At 43.6% G+C, this 19,463-nt stretch overlaps 1 protein-coding gene and 1 pseudogene across 1 annotated transcript in view; both read right to left on the bottom strand.

Moving 5' to 3' along the window:
* The window catches only part of cacna2d4a (calcium channel, voltage-dependent, alpha 2/delta subunit 4a), a 695,670-nt gene that overhangs the window by 320,811 nt on the left and 355,396 nt on the right, over window positions 1–19,463 (bottom strand). The window lies entirely within an intron of this gene.
* LOC137379768 (maternal DNA replication licensing factor mcm6-like) lies at window positions 12,095–15,557 on the bottom strand (annotated as a pseudogene).

The following is a 19,463-nucleotide window of genomic DNA, read 5'->3' as shown; positions in this document are numbered from 1 at the left end:
TGGGCATATGATTGGCAAATCAATTTCAACACAGATAAGTGTGTGGTTTTATATTTTGATAAGAAAAATAAGTAGAAAAAAAAAATAGAAAATAAGGGCAGGATTTTGCCTCCGTGGTTCAGAACCTGATGTTGGGACCATTTCCAGGTCCTGATACCGTACCAGGGTGGGGGTATGGAAGAATAGTCACATCCTGCAATTTTCACAGAAGTGAGCTGCTAATTGACTGGAGGGTGTGTTGTGCAGCCAATTAGTGGCAGTGGATACAGAATAGAGGCAGGACTTCTAAAGTGCAGGTCCAATTTAAAGGTATCACAGTAGCCATTCAGAGGCAGCCATTTGGAAGCAGGATGCAAGCACTAGTGTGACAGGAAGAGAGGCAGAGGCCTGGCACCTGGGCTTCACTGATGCTGACCTTGAGATGCTACTGGAGGCTGTGAGGAAGAGGAGAGAGGTCCTTTTTTCAGCGGGTGGTAGGATAGGAGCACCCAGCCAAACAGGACAAGAATGGCTTGAGATGGCTGAAACTGTCAGCAGCAGGAGTGTAGTGTGGAGGAACTGGGTGCAGTGCCTCAAGAGGTTTAATAACCTTCTTCACTCTTGCAAGGTGAGTGCAACACAAGACCCTGATGACAGGCCTCCAGGTCTGCAGCCTCCAGCAGACAAACCAGCTCAGGAACCTAAGGACACCTGATGCCGCTGAACATGGGGCAAATGTGTGTCAGGGTACTTACTGACCCCTCAGCAAGGCCCAGAGCTCGTGTTGTTGAGGGTCTGGCAGCACTAATACATGCAGCTTCTTATGTAAATGAGCCAGTGACATTGGTCAAAGGCTGGTTCTCATGATCTCTTCTCATGTCTGCTATGGGGTCAGTTGTGGAAAGCGAGCAGCTGAGTTCTGTCAAATCGCCAGGGCCATCTCAAGAATCTGAAACAACGGAGCCAGCACCATCACATCTTACAGGCTGTCATGTCCAGTAAAGACATATCATATTCCTAATTTTAAGATACAAAGTTTGTTCAATGTAGACTCTTTGAAATTGACTTTTCCTTTTAAAAAAATGAGCTGCGAAAGATGGCATCCAAAGGTCAGATGACCTGGCCTATGTATTAAAAAACTGTCTCACTGTCTCGAAAGGACAAAAGGACATTCCAGACTAAAAGGTGTTGACTACACTCATTCTAAAACCATCAAGAGACATTCCTGAATTGAATGGATTTCTTCTGAGACAAAGAAGGTGTGAATTGGATACATCATAACAGAATGATACTCATCCAGATATTAATAGATAGCCATGGATTCCACATCCTGGGCCATTGTGTGGTGACACTAGGGGAGAAGGCCATGTGTTAACTCACAGAAATGCTAATATGATGAATTGTAACCTTAAAAGGTAACCCTCTGGAGAAAGAAAGGTGGAGATCACAGAATCCTCACAGAAGACAGTCCAGCCAGGGGCTGTGGCAAGATTCAGCCTAGATTAGACGAAGAAGCCCTGATGCTAATTCTACACTTCAACTTGGTGCAGCAGAGAACTGAAAGTGACTGCCATCTCCAGTCTGAAATTTTAACCACCAGAAAGCTACAACATCTCAACAAATTCAAGATTACAAATACACAGGCCTGAATCTTTAAAAGAGACTGTCCTAATTAGAAGATTCAAAAACAACTACCGCACCTTGAACTCTTACTCTTTACCTTCTATCTATCTTCCCTTGAGTGTGCATGTGAGAGTGAATGCGTGTGTGAGTGAGTGGTGCTGCAAACAGTTTGGGGAATGAATATTGTTTAATAAATAGTTAATCTTTTTTAAACCTACAAGAAAACCTATCACTGTCTTGATAATTTGGCAAATAAAACACTCAGGGGCTAACTATCATTTTAAACAAAACACGTGTGCGGTCAGTTGGGAGGTGACCAATAGGAACCACCTACACACCTTACCACCAAAGCGCGCTCTCCACCAGCACAGATACATTCACATCGGTGGGTCCCCGCGTGTGCTTAGGAAACGACCTGGTCGTTTGTGAGGACAGTGTGGAACAGGCTGATATGCTCGAACAGGTTGAGGTTAAGAGGGAGGATGTGCTGGAAATTTTGAATGATATGAGGACAGATAAGTCCCCGGGGCCAGACGGGATATACCCAAGGATACTACGGGAAGCGAGGGAAGAGATTGCTGCGCCTTTGGCGATGATCTTTGCGTCCTCACTGTCCACTGGAGTAGTACCGGATGATTGGAGGGTGGCAAATGTTGTTCCCTTGTTCAAGAAAGGGAATAGGGATAACCCTGGGAATTATAGACCAGTCAGTCTTACGTCGGTAGTGGGCAAATTATTGGAGAGGATTCTGAGAGACAGGATTTATGATTATTTGGAAAAGCATGGTTTGATTAGAGACAGTCAGCATGGCTTTGTAAGGGGCAGGTCATGCCTCACAAGCCTTATTGAATTCTTTGAAGATGTGACAAAACACATTGATGAAGGAAGAGCAGTGGATGTGGTGTATATGGATTTTAGCAAAGCATTTGATAAGGTTCCCCATGGTAGGCTCATTCAGAAAGTAAGGAGGCATGGGATTCAGGGAAAGTTGGCTGTCTGGATACAAAATTGGCTGGCCCATAGAAGTCAGAGGGTGGTAGTAGATGGAAAGTATTCAGCATGGAGCTCGGTGACCAGTGATGTTCCACAAGGATCTGTTCTGGGACCTCTGCTCTTTGTGATTTTTATAAATGACTTGGATGAGGAAGTGGAAGGCTGGGTTAGCAAGTTTGCCGATGACACGAAGGTTGCTGGAGTTGTGGATAGTGTGGAAGGCTGTTGTAGGTTGCAACGGGACATTGACAGGATGCAGAGCTGGGCTGAGAAGTGGCAGATGGAGTTCAACCTGGAAAAGTGTGAAGTGATTCATTTTAGAAGGTCGAATTTGAATGCAGAATACAGGCTTAAAGACAGGATTCTTGGTAGTGTGGAGGAACAGAGGGATCTTGGGGTCCATGTCCATAGATCGCTCAAAGTTGCCACCCAAGTTGATAGGGTTGTTAAGAAGGCGTATGGTGTGTTGGCTTTCATTAACAGGGGGATTGAGTTTAAGAGCCGCGAGGTTATGCTGCAGCTCTATAAGGCCCTGGTTCGACCACACTTGGAATATTGTGTTCAGTTCTGGTCGCCTCATTATAGGAAGGATGTGGAAGCTTTAGAGAGGGTGCAGAGGAGATTTACCAGGGATGCTGCCTGGACTGGAGGGTATGTCTTATGAAGAAAGATTGAGGGAGCTAGGGCTTTTCTCATTGGAGCGAAGAAGGATGAGAGGTGACTTGATAGAGGGTTACAAGATGATGAGAGGCATAGATAGAGTGGATAGCCAGAGACTTTTTCCCAGGGTGGAAAGGGCTATCACCAGGGGGCATAATTTTAAGGTGATTGGAGGAAGGTTTCGGGGAGATGTCAGAGGTAGGTTCTTTACACACACAGAGTGGTGGGTGCGTGGAATGCGCTGCCACCGGTGGTAGTAGAAGCAGATACATTAGGGGCATTTAAGCGACTCTTGGATAGGTACATGGATGATAGTAGAATGAAGGGTAGGTAGTTAGTTTGATCTTAGAGTAGGTTAAAGGTTCGGCACAACATTGTGGGCCAAAGGGCCTGTACTGTGCTGTACTGTTCTATGTTCTATGTTCTATGTTCTAAATGTGGCACTAGGTGAAGAGCAGGAGGAGGTGATACAGGCAGAGGCAGCTGTGGGCAGTCACCCTCAGAGGATGCAGGCCCTTGGGAGTCACAAAGGTGGCTCTACTTTGACTAGCAGTGAGAGATATGTACCCACGTGACAGAGTTCCCTAGGGCAGTGCGGGGTCATGGGCTGAGAATGGAGGAGTCCATTCAGCTTATGTGCATCACCTTGGCTCAGGGTTTTGAATGCGTGAACTCCTCCATTGAGACTGGCAAATGTCTTAGGGAGCCACATGCAGCAGCACTCAATGCACACTGACATGCACAAAATGCATGGGCTGGTCAGTGGCACTGGTGCTACAAAGATGCATGGAGTGGATGCCAGTTGTGCCCCAACTGGTGGTCCCCTACAGTCCTACAGTGATTGAAGCACCATCCAAGGGCTGAAGCAGTCACCGATGAGGATGAGGATGAAGGCATCATCATCATCATCATTGGCCTTCTTGGCCCGCCCCCCACCCCCCCATCTGAGGGACCATCTGTACAGCAAAGCCCTGTGACAGAGGCTGCCCCTGCACTGATGACGGTGCAGCAGCCTCTGGAGGTGCCCCCACAGATATCTCCATGACGAAGACGACTGCCATGGGCACCTCAGCCACAAGCAGACACAAACGAGCAGGCTGCCTCCGCCTAATCTGTGGCCACAAGGGAAGCATTGTAAAGAAGTGGCTGAGAGCAGAGGCCACTGCATCAATCATAGTACTGAGTGTTCACTGGGGTTTATTTCACTTGTAAATTTGCACTTTGCTACTTATTGACCACATTGTAAATATTGACACATGACTCCAGACATGTGAATTTCCATTGTTTAATGGCGAAACTGGAAAAGACAGATGAAGTGGTGAAGGGAAGCAATGGTTTTTGAAGGGGTGCTGAGAAACCACTGGACAGATGTGCAACATTCATTGGCGGTAAGAATGGATCCATTCAAGGCTGCATCTTCAAAGTAAATGTTCTCACCAGCAGCTCAAAGTGAGTTGCAGAGTATGCAGTCCTCTTGGGTTAAAAGCGCTGCGACAAAAGGTTTTATTTTTGTACTAAAATCTTGGACTTCTATGTGTTTAAAAAAAAAACTTAAAAAAGGATGTTGCTCAGTGAAAGACACCTGCAAAGATAATTGGAATTCCAGCAATGTTTTGAAAGGAACTTCAGAACAAAGAGTTGAACTTTATGGGTGTTTTGAAAGGGTTAAACTTGTAAAAGGACAGGAAGGTCAGCAGTTTCAAGGAAATTACAAGGGTTTGACCTTTCTTCAGAGCAGCTTTTGGAACCAGGGGGAGACACTGTGTCTGGACATGTGACCATGTTGAGGAAGGTTCTTTTTTCACTTTGGACCCTTTAAAAGCCTGTGAATTGAACAAAGAGCAGGCAGTTGAAATCTTTGGCCTGTCTGGAGCCAGAGAGATCAGACCCAGAAAGGTGTTACCTCTCTGTGTAAAGGAGACTTGAAAAGGAATCCTGCTTTTGAAAGGTAGCAGATTCCTATTGCCCCAGTCTCTGAAGAATTTCTGCATCCAGTGAGATTCCTGCTGCCTCCTGTGTTCTAAGAAAATCCTGAAATCTGAAGAATTCTACTGCTAGACTGCTGCCTCAAAACCCAAGTAGACCTGTTGCTACACCCTGATGGAAGACCTATGTAACGCCTGCTGTAGTTAAATTGCCGTGAACACCTACCCATCACAGACTGTTCATCAAATTTGCCTGGAGAGACTTTGAGGGACATCTGACTATTCGATTCTAGAACACCTCACCGTACCAAAAACATCCTACCAGAGCGTGAACATCCATTATTTTTATTATTCCTCCTATTCCTAAGAAACAGTTGTAATGTAAAACACCCTTTTGAGACCAGTTAACCATTTCTTTTTGAATGTATGCATGTCTGCATGAGGGTTAAGGGATTAAGAAGTTTTTTCATATATATAGATTGATCTCATTAATAGTTAAGACCTACTATTTCTTTTTGAATAAATAGTTAATGTTATTGTTCTTGAAAGAAACCTGATGTTGTGTGCTTTGTTCTTGAGGGGAAAATGCAGTGTTTAATTTGGCTAGACTTCGGTAGGTGGGAAACTTTATTTGATATGCTATGATCTGTGGAGTGGTGGGACGGAATTAACAGTGCATTACTCCCGCCTTGGTCGCAACATATTAATTGGGGCTATTGTCGGGATCATTTCCAGCACGAATTGCGTCAATTGTGAGGGGAGTAATAACTTGAAAGAAAAAAATAAAAGAACCAGGTTTCTTGTATATTAGGGTAAAGGCTATACCATCAGAATAGCATTAGCAATTGCTGCAGCTTCTTTGGGAAAGGAGAATGTGTCCCTCAGTGACTAGAAAACTTTAACCAAGATTAAACTAAAAGATCTGGCAGCACAATTGGGGTTCGAATTGAAATCAGGTGCTAAAAAAGCAGAGATAATTGTCGTAATAGCCCAACATTTGAAATTGGAGGAAGAAGATAGCAAGTCAGAGAGAAATACAGTTGAATTGGCTCAGATTCAGTTATAAATGGAAAACCTTAGGCTTCAACAGCAAAAAGAAAAAGCAACAGAACGAAGAAAGGTTGAGGCTGAGAAAGAATTGACAATAAAAAACTTGAATTTGAAAAAGTGGAAAGGGAGAAAGTCAGAGCACTTCAAAGAGAAAGTGAAAGAGAAGAAAGGAAATTAAAATTAAAAGAGATGGAACTAAGACAAAGGGTTAATCTTGACTCCAGGGAAAGTTCTGCTCAGGAAGAATCTGAATCCAGCCCAGGGCCCAGCGAAAAGCTGTTTAAATTCATACAAGCTCCTCCTAACTTTGAGGAAAGGGATGTAGAGGCATTTTTCATTTCTTTTGAAAAAATACAGCCAAACAAATGAAATGGCCAAAGGCAAGCTTATGCAAAACAGGTCAATGGGCAGAACTCATTAAGTTTATGCCATGCTTCCTGAAGAGGCTTCTGCAGATTATGAGATGGTAAAAAAGTTATTCTTGCTGTGTATGAGTTAGTCCCTGACGCTCACCGACAGAAGTTTCTGAACTTACGGAGATTGGCTGGGCAGACTAATGTCGAATTTAAGAGGGTAAGGCAAATTAATTTTGATCGTTGGATATGGGCAGTAAAGATGGAAGCCATGTATGAGAACTTTAGAGAATTGATTCCATTGAAGAGTTTAAAAATTCACTCTCTCCAATGAGTGAGAACTCATGTAGAGAACTGAAAAGTTTTAAAAGCCAGACAGGCAGCGGAAATTGCTGATGATTTTGAGCTTGTCAATAAGCCAAAACCTTTTGTCTGTCATCCCCAAAAACCCGAGAAGGATAGAAAGTGGGAGAGTGAAAGGAAGGCAAGTAGCCGGGGACAAGAAGGAACAGCTGGGAACGCCCCAGGATCTCCTCCTCAAGTCAGAAAGGAAGGTGCTGAGGGTAGAAATGAGGTCCACAAGCTGAAGTGTTATCATTGCCACAAGATGGGACATCTTTGTTCAGAATGCTAGAAGTTGTTGGGTAAACCCATGGGGCTTGTTGCGGTACACAAAGCTAATGCAGAGAAAGGAGCTCTGACTGAGAGTACAACAGACCAGGCTGTAGCTTTAACGGCAGCGGTAAAACCAGATACAAAAATTAAAGTGAGCATAGAGTTTGAGAATAAGATTCCAGAAGTTATAATGAATTCTTGTCAAAAGGAAAAGTAACTCCATATCCCTCCAGTGAGGCAGACAAACCTATCGTTATACTTAGGGATACAGGAGCAACTCAAACTCTTTTGCTGGGGTAAGGTATAGCATTTCCACCAGAGAGCGCACTGAATGCTAAAGATTTAGTTAATGGTATTGGCATCGAGTGCACCTAGAGTGTGATCTAATGTCAGGGATGGTAACTGTAGGAATTGTCCATAGTGTGCCAATAGAAGGAATTGACCTACTCCTAGGGAATGATTTGGCTGGATCAAGAGTATCAGTTTCTCCCGTAGTCACAGAGAAACCAAGCGAAGTTAAAGAAACAGAACAATTAGAGGAACAAGTTCCAGGAATGTTTCCATTGTTCCATTGTCGGAGGTAAAATTGGCACCACAAACAGATAGCCGAGTATCTGAAACTTTCCTTGGGGATTTAGATAAGCCAAATGAGATTTTTAATAAGTCTTCTTTAATTGCAGCACAATAAGCTGATCCAGAATTATACAGAATAGCACAGTCGGCTCTGACAGAAGCTGAGGCGAAAGGAGTTTCAAAAGGCTATTATGTTGAAGACAGGGTTCTGAAGAGGAGACCGCCTCATAGACCTGCAGACAAAGACTGGACGGTTGTTCGACAGATAGTGGTACCACCTAAATATTGCCAACAATTATTAAGGTTAGCACATGACATTCCTCTAGCAGGACACATGGGGATCCGGAAGACCAAATCATGTACAAGTCAACATTATTACTGGCCAGGCCTTACAAAGGACGTGAGGCAGTTTTGTAGGACATGCCATACGTGCCAAATGATGGGAAAACCGCAACCTGCCAGAAAACTGACACCTCTAATTCCCATACCAATTATTGAGGAACCATTTAGTAGGGTATTGGTAGACTGTGTAGGAACCTTGCCAAAAACAAAAGCAGGACACCAATATATATCCACTATCATGGATATGGCTACTTGATTTCCAGAAGCCATTCCCTTGAGGACAATTACTGCTAAAGTAATAGTAGAGAAGTTAACCCAATTCTTTACGAGATATGGATTTATGGATTACCACTTGAAGTTCAATCAGATCAAGGTTCTAATTTCATGTCTAAAATATTTCAAGAAGTCAAGGGTACTTGGGTATCAAACAGTTAAAATCTTCAGCATATCGCCCACAGACAGTGCCCCTCTCAACTCTGCTCCCTTTTATGGGCCCATTTACTTTCATGACATGGCCATAACTGGCTGCCTGCTGTGTTGGCGCCTCCATGCACCTGCACTGGAGAGTGTGCAAAAAATATTTACAAGGATAATACCAAAAATGTGAGGTTATACCTAACAGGAAAGGATGAACAGACTGGATCACTTTTCTTATGGAAAGAGGAGACTGAGGGGTGACCGAAGAGGTATTTAAAATTTTGAAAGAATTTGGGGAAGAGCAAAACTAGAGGCCATGTATATAAGATAATCACCAAGAAATCAAATGGGGAATTCAGAAGAAAGTTCTTTACCTAGAGAGTGGTGAGAATGTGGAACTTTCTACCACAGAGAATGGATGAGACAAATAATATAGATGTATTTAAGTGGAGTCCAGATATGCATGTGGGGCAGAAGCGAATAAAGGTTTATGCTGATAGAATTAGATCAAAAAGGATGTGAGGAGGCACGAGTGGAGCATAAATGCCAGCATGGACTGCTTGGGCCGTATGGCCTGTTTCTGTGCCATATATTCAATGTAATTCTATGCCACAGTGACTACACTTCAAAAGTACTTCATTAGTTGTAAAGCACTTTGAGATGTCCTGCGGTCATGAAAGGCATAATATAAATATGTGTACTTCTTTTCTTTCTTCCCACGACTGGCACTTGAGCCTGGATTTTCATATCAGGATTTAAGTAAGGCAGACCTGATAGGAAAAGTAAACAGAAATCTGTAACATGCAATATACATCATATGCCTATTTCCAACATTTGGAAAGGGCAGGAAGTACCATCTGAACTAGTTGGAAGATTCATTTAAAGATTAATATGTGAGCAGGTCAACCTGCTTTCTATTTCCTTGCATACAGAATCTCTGTTTATAATTAGCATGGAATGAGCGGTTGCTGGGCAGTAGTAATTAAAGGATATAGTAATGTTAAGATCTGCTGCAGTCATTTCTTGGATAAATTGTTTTTTTTCTGCTGGCACTTAGGTTCTCATGAACTTTTATGCTAATTGCTATAATTGTTTTGGTCCAGCATAATTACTGACACAAACAGACTTCCCAAATAGGTGTCAACCTTAACTCAATGGCAACAGAAAGTTGCTACTCAATGATTCTTTATGTGTCTACTCATGAACTCTACTCAGAAATTTGAGCATATAATCCTGTCTGATATTTCAGTGCAATACTTAAGGAGTGCTTTACTGTTGGAGTTGATATCTTTAGGATAAAATGTTAAACCAAAGTCTTATCTGCCCTCTCAGGTGGATGTAAAAGATTCCATAGGACTATTGGTGATAAGCAGGGGAGTTGTCCTGGCCTACATTTATTCCTCAGCCAACTAAAACAGATTACTTGGTCTGATTGTTTCACTACTGTTTGGGGGACCTTGCTGTGTGCAAAGTTGACTGCTGCGTTTCCCTGAATTACAACAGTGACTGCACTTCAGAAGTACTTAATTAGCCAGAAAAAAAATCTTTGGGACATTCCAAGGTCATGAAAGGTGCTATATAAATGCAGTATTTCTTTGTTATTACTTGATCTAATTAGGCTGAATTTTATGGGCCCCCTAGGAACAGAAATGGAGGCGGGGGTCCATAAAATTGCATTGGACGATGGGGAGGTGGAGTGCCTGTTGTCTTCCCGACACCTTTCAATTTAGTCCAGGACAGGGAAGGCCAAGGACGGTCTTCCCCGCCCCAGGGCAGCTGAGGCCTTTAAGTGCCACTTAAGGGCCATTTCCCACCTCTACCTCAATTTAATGGAGAACGGAGGGGCCCACTGCCATAGAGTGACACCATTAGGTTTTACCTGGCAGCCGCCTGGCAGGGTTGCAGGGGTCCTCCTTTGGGGGCAATAGCAGCAATTTCTGCCCCCTGGGAAGACACCCCTCAACCCTCACCAACCCTCCATCCTGCCTAAGTGGCCCCGGAGACCCCGACCCCAATTACCTCTCCTGGGATCACCGACATCCTCCTGCAGTACTGGCAGTGGTCACCGCTCTCGGTGGCACTGCCAATACTGCAGAGCTGCTGGCCTTCCAATTGGCTGGCAGCTCTGGAGGTGGGCGCTCATCCCTTAGAGGGGTGGTGTCCCCGACAGCAGGCAGTTAATTGCCTGCATACTGTGGAATTGCCACGAGGGTCTGATGGGAGGCTGAGGTGGGGTCTCCCCCCATCTTCCAGCACACCACTGGGATCCCCGTCGTCAGAACAAATTTCAGCCCAATGTGTTTGAAGAGGCGGATCAAGAGGCTACATGAATTGTGCAGTTGTTCATACCAGCATACCAGCTTTGGCAGACAGAGATGCATGCAGAGACTGCTATTCTCAAAAGAAGCTGTTACACCACTACTGATGGCATAGCCATAGATATGTGAATATGTGACCATGATGTTATCATAATGTTGAATGTCTCCTCAGAAGTACATCAATCATAGTACATCATATATTCAGCAGCACAGCATGAAAGAAGCCAAAATGCCCTGATTAGCCACTATCTCAAAGATACCACTAATCATATCTGTAAGCTTTGGTGTGTCTGACTGGTGACAACCATGGGCAACAGTCTTCACAGATTCCAGGACATCAAAGTTTTTATGTAGAGCTGTTCCATCTGCTGATAGAGCATCGCCAGTTATCATGCAACATAGAGCTGGCACATCCAATAAAAATATTGGTCCAGCTGTGGCCTGAAACTTCCCACCAGATCCTTCCAAGCATGCTGCAATGCTGACCTATGAGGATTAATGGCATAGGTGGTTCTTCTCGCAATCTTGTTTGGTAACCACCAAATCGACTTTTAGTTGCTTGGCTACTCCAACGCTTGCCAGTAAATTCATATCTGCACCTTGGGTTTTCTTTCCCTTTATTTTCGCTTGTCACTTCCAAGTTATTTTACCTTTAGCTTTGGCAAAGGCTGACATTGTGTTAAGAGGTCTTTTAAATCATTTTAAAGACTTTCTGAATTTTTCTCAACCCTGCCCCCTTCCCCCACTCCGATTATGATGTTACCTTTTAATTGTCCATTTCAAATTTCAAGTACACATGATTTTCTGCTCACATCACTGGTGGACTTCCTGGACTTGTTAAAATTTACACCTGTAATTATGCATAATTACAATGAATGGGTAAAAACAGCACACTTTAATTTTGCCTGGCTGGAGCCCATTTCTAGTTGTTTGGGTGTAATCTGTTCCCTATTGGAAAATCTAGGCTCTCGACTGCCATAATGAGTAAGAATAATGTCTCACCTCTATACAAACAACACTACAAAAGATTGTTTTCTTCAAATGTCTTAGAGATGTTCTTACTACTTTCTGGTAAAGATATCAAACACTAGTGGACTGATTCAATCTTAACTGTTTTCTAAACAGTCCTGCCATCAGTATCTTGCTGTGTTTTTCTCTTTCTATGTAATTATCTTACTTGAACAAAAATGTGATTGTTGATTTTAGTCTGAATGCAACAGTCAGATAGTGTGGCCTTTTTCCCCTTTCAAAGTTGACGAGGAAATGTGGTGGGCATCCCATATGGTGTGCTTACATTCACACTATTCACATCTCTCAGCATCTTAAAGGCCTTTCCAAATCTTTTCTTTAACGGAAACAAAGTTAAATTCTGTGAATCACTTCCTTTAAGTTAGAGCCCTGTGTTTCAGAAAGTTAGAGCCCTGTGTTCCAGTCTTATTGATGTTTTTTTTCTAATTTTGTACCATTGCCTTTTTTGAAGCAGGATGTGTAAAATTGCTCACTATCCAAATGTGTACCCATCAGTGACCTGCAACGTGTTGATTTGCAATCCAATACCCTTGAAATGTATTTTTGTGTCTGATTAGCTGTACAGATGACAGCTTTGCAGTCTTTGAAAATTTTTAATGAATGATTAATACTCATACTCCTTTTTTCCAGTTGTTACACCATAGAACCAAAGAAAAGTAACAGCACAGAAGGAGGCCATTCAGCTCATCGTGTCTGCGCCGGCTGAAAAAACTAGCTGCCCAATCTAATCCCACTTTCCAGCACCTGGTCTGTAGCCTTGCAGGTTACAGCACTTCAGGTGCATGTCCAGGTACCTTTGAAAAGAGTTAAGGGTTTCTGCCTCCACCATTGATCCAGGCAGTGAATTCCAGACACCCACCACCCTCTGGGTGAAAAAGATTTTCCTCATGTCCCCTCTAATCTTTCTGCCAATCACCTGAAATCTGTGCCCCCTGGCAATTGTCCTCTCCACTAGGAGAAACAGATCCTTCCAGTCTACTCTACCTAGGCCCCTCATAATTTTGTACACCTCAATTAAGTCATCCCTCAGCCTGTTCTAAGGAAAACAACCCTAGCCTATCCACTCTTTCCTCATAGCTGCAACGGTCAAGCCCTGGCAACATTCTTGTAAATCTCCTCTGTACTCTCTCCAAAGCAATTATGTTTTTCCTGTAATAAAAACAGAAAGTGCTGGAAATACTCAGCAGGTCTGGCAGCATCTGTGGAGAGAGAAGCAGAGTTAATGTTTCATGTCTGTGACCTATCATCAGAAATGACCTGAAACGCTAACTCTGCTTCTCTCTCCACAGATGTTGTCAGACCTGCTGAGTATTTCCAGCACTTTTTGTTTTTATTTCAGATTTCCAGCATCTGCAGTATTTTGCTTTTATTATGCTTTCCTGTAATGTGGTGACCAGAACTGTACGCAATACTCCAGCTGCAAGCCTAACAAGCGTTTTATACAGTTCCAGCATTACATCCCTGCTTTTGTATTCTATACCTTGGCCACTAAAGGAAATCATACCATATGCCTTCTTCACCACTCTATCTACCTGTCCTGCCACCTTAAGGGACCTATGGACATATACTCCAAGGTCTCTCACTTCTTTTACCCCTCTCAATATCCCCCTGCTTATAGTGTATTCAAAAAAAATTTCAGCATTTACAGCATTGTTCTCCACATTACTGCCAATTGCATTATCACCATTTAGTTCATTTTCTTCTTGATCAAAGTTGACATCTGGAGTCTCCAACGGAATAATTGATTTGTTCAACAGTCTAACTGACTCCATAACATGCTTTGGCTGTACCTCATCCTTGCAATGTATACGAGCCATGGCCTCAGATAATCTGATCAGGCTGTCCAGCTGACAAAAAGTAATGCGCCATGCTGATTTGACAACTCCACAACCATCACGCTATCTTAGGAGTCTGTACTGTTGAACGATGAACTCTTCAGCTTCTCTTGATATCTTTGGTTGAAACTGCCGAGAAAACAGCAAATATTGGCTAGCATCCTCTAGAAAATACACTCTATGAAATATTTCTTCACTTCTCGCATGAAGGTCCACAATCCGCCTGGCAATTGCATAGTCTGTAACCTCACTGCATTCATCGACCAGGATAAAGAATAGGTCAAATCTCGACATAATCGGAGCAGTAAGGTTTACATTCTGTTTCAGAGTCTTGGATCAATCATACTTCCCACCTATCGGATTTGCTGCTGCAAGTATAGAAGCTCGGGCGTTCAACACAGCCTTTACATCAGCCTTTGTAATTGAAATGGTTTGCTGCTCCATAGCTTCATGAATCGCCACTTGATCTTTCACATCCATTTTGTCAAATTCATCAATGCAGCACACTTCATTGTCAGACAACATCAAAGCACCAGCCTCAACCTATATGACTCTTCATCCTTTACTACAGCTGCAGTTAGGCCGGCAGCACTGCTGGCTTTCCCACTGGTATGGACAGCATGAGGACTGAACTCTTACACATGTTTAAGAAACTGGCTCTTGCACATGCTGGGGTCACCAACAATACAGATATTAACATCACCACGAAGTGAAATGCCATCTTTCATAGTCTTTGCAACCCCACCAAATAACATCAATGAGATTCCTCTCTTAATTTCATCACTAACATTGGGTAAAGGCTGATGCAAATATTGTGATACAGATTTTTATCCAGACTCATTTCAAACACTTTTTCCCACTCCTGCAGAGTCAATTGGGTTTTTGATATTTTCTGCTGTCTGATTTTCCTCTCTGAACAATGACCCACCAAACCTTGGGTTAGTAGGTGCCATGTAACAAACCAAGAAGGCCAACTTGTAGGAAAGATCTCAAACTCCCAGACCTTTCAGGCCCTGTATGCCATCAATATCAGACCCTTGTGCCCCTGAAACTCGACTACTCGTCTCTGTTCTTGTACCTGGCGTAGCTAGTTGGTGAACATCAGGGACTATAATCAGTGTACCTGTGAAGTCATATCTGTTCCCAGCCCGAGCCATTTCCACAGCCTCTACTCTCATTATGACCTCCACACTACCTTGAATGCTGCCTCGAGGAAGCTCTGCCTGCGTTTCCTGAATTCGTAACTTCTGAAAATCCACAAAACGAGACTTGCTGGTATCCAATATAAACCTGCGGCAATTAGCACAAACTGGGTTCTTGCAGATGGCTGGCTGTGTGTATTTGAACTGCTGTTCCACATCCTTGGTAACCGACTGACAGTCCATACATAGGAAAGTACCATTCACCAACTCAGGGTGAACAGGATGCGTTCGTACCACATGCCCATTAATACGCAAAATTGTCCAAATCTTTGCTGCTGTAAGTTCTCGAATTTTGTGTCTGGCTGGAAAGTCTTGAAAAGCCACATAAAATTCCTTAGAAGCAGGGATGTTTCCATAGTCTCGAAAAGTTTCGCACAGCTCGACAAATGTATGGATAAATTCTGTAATACTCACTCCTGAATGGTTGTTGCCAGCTGCTGATTGTAATATTCTATATCGGTGAAGCTCACAAATGAAGTTCTGTTCACATAAGCTCTTGAGCGTCTTTGAGATACTTAACATCCTCATCAACATTTTGACACACTTCTAAAAATTCCAAGAAAAGCTTCTGGCACTTTTCAGCCAGCTCGTCCTTAACTTTTTGCTTCGCGGCATTATCTACCAGATCCTGATCCACATCCATCGCTCTCTCAGGGACAGTACAAACCAGCTGCTGGCAGCCCCATTTCAAACTTCCCGACCCGGCAGCCCAGGCTGACGGCCCACGCAAACCCATTGGTCGCAGCTGCAAGACCGATGATCGAAAGATGGTCTTTACATTCTGTGCTTTATTTCATGCACACAGTTGATATGGACAAGTCAGTGTGAAAATGATTTTTCACATGAAGCCACAAGGATATTTATTTGATAACTTCTGTCACAATTCGATCGTCAGATGACCTCCAACCTGTTAGTACACAAATTATCTAGCGTAACCCACCTGCCCTTCCTTTCCACTTACCCTTTTGTTCCAAGAATCTCTTTTTTTCTCTTTAACCTTGACCTCTATACCTGATCAGTTCATCTGCTTTCTCTTGACTTTCTCTTCATGCTGCATTCTATCTTTTCTTTATCCCTCTCTCAACCTGCTTTCTCCTCCAGTATCTCCCTTCTGTCTTTCAGTTGACCCGTTTTATATAATTCTTTTACACAACTCAATGCATGGGGTAGAATTCTAAAATTTATCCTTTCTCTTTCTATATTTTACTGCCTCTTTCATTCTTTATCTTTTCTCCAAATATTTTTGCTTGTAGTTCTAACATATCTTCCTCTGTTTTAATTTGAAATTTTTTCTGGAAAATGCAAGAATTCCTGAAGGTATTGAAACATTGAAGTGCCATGCTGAAAGAGAAAAAAAACTTTATAAAAACATTTTTCTTGTCATCAGGGCATCCCAAAGCACTTGAAAAAGTACGTTTCAAGCGTAGTCACTTGTATTATAGGGAAAATCAATTGGCACATGGTAAGGCCTCACAAACAGCAATGAGATAAATGATCAGTTAATTAGTTTTTGTGATCTTGATTGAGGGATACTTGTTACATGGATGCTGGGAGAACTTCCCTGATCTTCTTCAGATAGTGCCATGGGATTTTCTACATCCAACCGAGATTGCAAACAGCATCTCAGATTAATGCTCCATCCAAAAAATGGCCCCTCTGACAGTGCAGTATTGCCTCAATGCTGAACTGAACTACCTGAACATAGATCATGTGCTCAAGTTTCCCACCCAAGTTCAATCCCTATTTGATTTTTTTTTTCATTTGCTCCTGTTGGTATCTAGCAGGGAACAATGGAAACTCTACACCACTAATCTTTTATCCTATGTTTACATGTGCCAACATGATAAGACAGATATGCCAGTTGAGAAGAATGGGAGTGCTTTAAGTCAAAAGAAGTCAGATTGAATTATGCCTTCTATCCCTTCGTCATTTTGAACCCTTTATATTAGATAGCATTTGCTATTTCTCACTGGCAGATTGGGTTGGGTTTACTTATTGGCATCAGCAACCTGTGTGGGGAAAAAGGAAATTGTCCGGAGTAATGTGGAAGAAAGGGTAATAAATGGTGAGCGATATTGTGTCTGAAGTTATGCATCATGAATCAAATGTCTGGTACCATATACTTAAATGGGGAACATGGATTTAACTATTTAAAAACTGACTCTCATGGTGTACCTCCGGCACACCATGGCTACAGTGTGTACTATTTACAAGATGCACTGCAGCAACTCGCCATTACTGCTCAAAGCCACAAGATCTACAGCCTAGAAGGACAAGGACAACAGACCCTTGGGAACACCACCACCTACAGGTTCCCCTTCAAGTCACACACATTGTGACTTGGAAATATATGGCTGCTTCTTTCATCATTGCTGGGTCAAAGCTCTCTGGAACTCACTACCTCACAGTACTATGGGTGTAACTTCACCACATAAACTGCAGTACTTCAAGGAGGAAGTTCACAACCTTCTCAAGGGCAATTAGAGATGAGCAATAAATGTTGGCTTTGCTGGTGACAATCTCATCCTGTGAATGAATAAAATACATTTGAAGAATTTCTGCACTTTGGAGCTCTGATCTGTCAAATCAGCTTGGGTCCGGCTTACGCTGCCTTAGATTGGACATCAGATGAGGACCAAGGTGACCACCAACAGCACCAGAAACAGCAGCAGCAGGAGCAGCAGCCTGCTGATAGTTCAACAGGAGTAAGGGCAGTAGCAGAGAAGTGCAGCTCACAAGAAACTATACCGAGCACACTTGCCTGGATGGTTGCAGCTCCAACAACACTAAAGAAGTTTGACACCATCCAGGACAAAGCAGCCCGCTTGATCGGCACCCCATCCACCACCTTAAACCACTGAAGCACAGTGGCAGTAGCGTGTACCATATACAAGATGCACTGCAGCAATGCACCAAGCCTCACTTGACAGCACCTTCCAAACCCACGCCCTCTACCACCTAGAAAGACAAGGGCAGCAGATGCATGGGAACACCACCACCTTCAAGTTCCCCTCCAAGCCACACACCATCCTGGCTTGGAACTATATCGCTGTTCCTTCATTGTCGCTGGGTCGAAATCCTGGAACTCCCTTCCTAACAGCACTGTGGGTGTACCTACACCAGATGGACTGCAGTGGTTCAAGAAGGCAGCTCACCACCACCTTCTCAAAGGCAATTAGGGATGGGCAACAAATCCTGGCCTTGCCAGTGATGCTCAAATCCCATGAATGAATAAAGACAAACACAAAGTCTACAGGCAGAGGATGAGCTTCCTTGACATGTCTGAACACCAGTGCCTAAGGAGGCTCAGGGTCTTGCGTCAGACATTTTCAGCCTGTTCGAACAAGACTGCCTGCCAGATGAACCTGGTGGCCATGCTTTACCAGTGGTTGTCAAAGTCATCACGGCCCTCAACTTCTTTGCCTCTGGATCCATCCATGGTCAGCTGGAGACATTTGTATGATCTCTCAGTCAGTGGCACACAAATGTATCAGACAAGTGAATGATGATTTGTTTGCCAGGGCTGACAATTAGGTCAACTTTGTCTGCAATGATGCCAATTGAAATTAGTGGGCCTTTGGGGTTTTGGCTCTGGCTGGTTTCCCACAGGTGCAGGGCATCACTGACTGCATACATGTGGCAATTAAGGTGCCCATAGGTCACACAGGAATATTTGTCAACTACAAGGGCTGCCACTCCCTCAATGTGCAGCTGGTGTGCAAACACAAAAAGATCTTTATGCAGGTGCGTACAGGATTCCTGGGCAGCTGGGATGATGCTTTCATCCTGCGACAGTCCACTCACCCTTGTCTCTTCAGATCTGGAAGCAGAGCTACCACTGACTGCTCAGACATAAGGATTACCCACTTAGAATGTAGCTGATGACCCTCATTCCACGGGTTTCAAAGGGGGCTCAGAAGCGCTACAATGAATGTCATATGGCCACCAGAAGTGTCATTGAATAATCCATCAGCATGCTGAAGATATGCTTCAGGTGCCTGGACAGATCCGGAGGCCCCCTTCAGTACCTACCAGCCAGGGATTTCAGAATGGTTGTGATGTGCTGCACTCTGTGCAATTTTCCCCAGCGGCAAGGTTTGGACCCGCAGGAGGACCAAGGTGCAGGGCAGAGAACCTCTGCAGAGGATTCAGAGAAGGAAGAAGATGAGGAGGAGGAAGATGGGGAGGCAGAAGGTAATGAGGGCAATGCCCCACTTTGAATGCACATTGCTGTCCAGGATGTCTGAGATGCCCTCATTATTGCAAGGTTTTCTGACGTTTCACCAGTGCACCATCTCACAACCCCATGCAAAAGCCACCTTTTGCCGCAACCCCCCTCCCCCACCTTGTATAACACTACCTCAAAACAATCCTGCAAACAACCATGCATCGCTTTCACATTTTCCCCCAGTCACTGTCAATTTAGGTCTTCCCTTTCATCATCATATAACTGAAAAGGCCACTTTGGAGACAGCAACAAAGAATGGACAATGCAGGAAAGTGGTTCAAAATAATATTTATGTGCAACAAATGAAGAAATGAGACTTAA

The sequence above is a fragment of the Heterodontus francisci genome, chromosome 18 (genome assembly GCF_036365525.1).
Source record: "Heterodontus francisci isolate sHetFra1 chromosome 18, sHetFra1.hap1, whole genome shotgun sequence".
Taxonomy (NCBI): Eukaryota; Metazoa; Chordata; class Chondrichthyes; order Heterodontiformes; family Heterodontidae; genus Heterodontus; species Heterodontus francisci.
Note: the sequence above shows the minus strand (reverse complement) of the source record. Positions and strands in the feature narration are given on the sequence as shown.